At 39.6% G+C, this 3428-nt stretch overlaps 1 non-coding gene across 1 annotated transcript; it reads right to left on the reverse strand.

Moving 5' to 3' along the window:
• Positions 1-941: 941 nt before the first annotated feature.
• TRNAT-UGU (transfer RNA threonine (anticodon UGU)) lies at positions 942-1014 on the reverse strand. Its single transcript has one exon. It is a non-coding gene; the product is annotated as a tRNA-Thr (tRNA).
• Positions 1015-3428: the final 2414 nt, after the last annotated feature.

Below are 3428 nucleotides of genomic sequence, written 5' to 3' on the forward strand. Positions count from 1 at the left end.
GATGGAAACTGAAAAAGGAGAGATTCAATCTGGAAATAAGGAGAAACTTTCTGATAGTGAGAGCATTCAACCAATGGAACAGCTTGCCTTTAGAAGTTGTGGGAGCTTCATCACTGGATGCTTTCAAGAAGAGACTGGACTGCCATCTGTCAGAAATGGTGTAGGGTCTCCTGCTTCTGGGTGGGTGTGGGGTTTGGACTAGATGATCTACATCCTACAAGGTCCCTTCCAACTCTGTTAATCTGTAATAAATCAACCAGCATGCCCAGATGAGTGACTTCAGACTAGCTGCTCTCTGGGCCCACTCTACTTCACTTTTCCCCTAACAACCCTGTAAGAGAAGCTGGACTCAGGGATTCGGGGGGAATATAAATCTGACTAATGAATAGACATCCAAATACTGTCTGGGCGTCATGGGAATAGGGGACGGTAGGCTAAGCATTTCAATAGTGTGCTCAGAAGGATTTTTTTTCCTTGTTCCAAATAAATCTTTCTCCGCTGCCCTTTCCTTCATATTCCTTGATCAGCAGCCCCACCTGCTGGTCTTGTCGTGGAACAACAACTTACGCTACAGATTTTATACTACTCATTCACTTTTTATTGTCCTTCTTACCTAAAATTCATTTAGGATCCTAGCTGACTAAGCATCGTTTTTGCGCACGAAGCAGTCGTTCGAGGCAAGTATCCGATTTCAAGGTATAGATAAATGAAAATGTTTTGATTTCATCTGCACCAATTAAGCTAGAATGAATGAAAAAAAAAATCTCTTCGATTGTTAGCATTTTGCAATCAGTAATTGCGTTTGTTTGTGGACAATAGAGCTGTCACCGATCTTAAATTTATATATGAAACGTGTTGTGTTAAATTGCACAAAGAACACTTAAAAAAAAGCAAAGCAAAAAACCCCCACCGAATGAATGTTTTTTTTAAAAAAAAACGCTAGGCCCCAGCGAGGATCGAACTCACGACCCCTGGTTTACAAGACCAGTGCTCTAACCACTGAGCTATGGAGCCACCTATCATCTTGGCTTATCTAGATGAATGGTACAGTACTGTTCTTCGAATATATTCGCTCATTCCATCGATTTCCTCAGATCGATGATATTGTGAAGAATGAATTAACTCCGCTTTTCAGTCAGAGATTTGAGACCGCGCTGGCTAATACAGGTTACAGAGACAAGTCGACTTCCGGCCTATTATGTACTATAACATAAAACCATTTCTTTAAAAATAGGAATAAATACTCAGCAAGCAACCAAAAACGACTAGGTTTGTATTTCTGGAAGATAAAAACACAGAAGTACATCATAGCCTAGCTATTTATGACACTTTCTTATTATATGTGGGCAATCTACAATCAGATTCATAGTCTAAGACTGGTGGAAACTTAATAATTCAAGTCCTAACCAAGGACCTAAGAATGACTAAGGCAATGTCTAAGAATATAGGCAGTTCTGAGTAGGATTTTTTGGGGGGTGGGGGTGGAGAAATAGTGCTCAGGTGGGATAAATTCAATATTTCCACATATTGAGAAGTCTTTTAAATATTGCTCTGAGGACTCTGATCGCAATTGGTATAGCAACGGATTTCTTTTTCATCAGTGTTCAAATTCAATCTGCAGGTCCCAATATTTTTAAATTTTTTCCAATTGTTTTTTTCCGAATCCTAGCATCACCTGGTATAGCAACATCAATGAACCAGACTTCCTTCTTGTCAATAACTGTTATACCAGGCATATTGCAAACAGATCTTAAAATCCTACAAAAGGTCTTAACCAAGTCATTTCCCAAAACCTTCATGATGTGATGGTCCCAATAAGTTTCACTACATTGAAATCTAAACCACGGGCAAAGGTTCCAATGAATAATTCTGGTAACTTGGTCATGATGCTGCTTGTAGCCACTTTGTGAAATTTTGCTGCAGCTACCCATCAAATGGTCAGTTGTGTCAAATATTACAAAGGCAACATTTACTGTTTGTTACATGTTGAATTTTCACCTTCATGCAAAGCTGTCACCTTAGTTAGCAAAGCTTTTCTTGAGTTGCTAAAATGAAGCCTTCAGTTGTTGTTGTTGTTGTTATTATTATTATTATTACTACTACTATTATTATTATTGTTTGTTGCACAGTCAGCCACATGTTTAGACTGGGTCTGGCAGTCTAAGCCCTTCTCAAAGGCCTGGGATTATTATTATTATTTCAATAATAGAAAATATCAATTCAATATTTACCAATGCATATACCTGTTCTCAGATATTGTAAAATGCTGAAGACCTTAAGAATGCAATGTGAAGAAGCAGCAGAGAAAGTTGCAGGCAGTTCTGCCAGTTTCTCTGCTCAAGTGCCTTCCCAACCCATTGCCAAGGGTAGGTGGGTGGGAGGGACAATGGGGGCAAATGAGATGGGAAAAATAATATTCTGCCCGATTTCCCCTTACAGGTGAATACAATGTATGACTTCAACTCACTTCTGATATTCCTAGAGTAGTGTTTCTCAACCTTAGCAACTTTAAGATGTTGGACTTCAACTTCCCAAATCCCCGGATCTGGGTGTTGGCTAAGGCATTCTGAAATTTGAAGTCCACACACCTTAAAGTTGCTGAGATTGGGAAACATTTCTTTACAAGATGGGCCAGAAACACAGTATTAGATCAACTTTCATAGAGCTACTCTGCCCCCTGTCCCATTAGATTGCTACCCCTTGTATCCTAATGATTAATAGGGATTGCAGTTAGGAAGTATACATTGTTGAGGATACTGTACAAACAAGAGGGATGTGATCTGTTCATGTGGACTGTGTCCTCCCTAGGCCTTTCTGTTCCATACACTGCAATGTCTAAAACTGCTCTGCAGCTTTCTACCCAGTTAGGAAAAACTTACTTTTCTGTCTGAGGCTGCAGTGGATGTAGTCATGGCACAGCAAGCTTGAGCAAAGACATTAACAGAGAGGGGGCATAAGCTATGCTTATTTAGAAAGAATTATTTCATAAAAGAGGGAAATCATCCCTATTAAGTATGTTGATTAACAGGGGAAGATGGTGTCCACCATGGTGCAATCAAGCACCACTGTGGTCACCTGGGTTGATTAGTGCTCCACTTTACCAACATGAAAGGGAGAGATCTGGGTGTGGATGCTTTGGTTTCTCCTAGAGCTGGGGATCACTTGAGGCCTGTAAGCCACAGATTGCTCCCTCCTAGCCTTTAAGTACCAACTAAGCTGTAATAATCAGAATAATTTAGTCAGTATCAATTCTGAGAAATATTGACTACCGCACTCAAAACCACTAGGTGGAGCCAAAAAGTCATAGTACACCAGAGCAAATTAGGACATTAAATCTGCTTAGCAAATCAGCAAGGAAAAACTCCTAATATTTTATAAACTCTATAAATGTTTCATCTGATTTATTGGAGGATTTAACTGATTTGCCT

The sequence above is a fragment of the Pantherophis guttatus genome, chromosome 1 (genome assembly GCF_059756535.1).
Source record: "Pantherophis guttatus breed Tessera chromosome 1, ASM5975653v1, whole genome shotgun sequence".
Lineage (NCBI taxonomy): Eukaryota > Metazoa > Chordata > Lepidosauria > Squamata > Colubridae > Pantherophis > Pantherophis guttatus.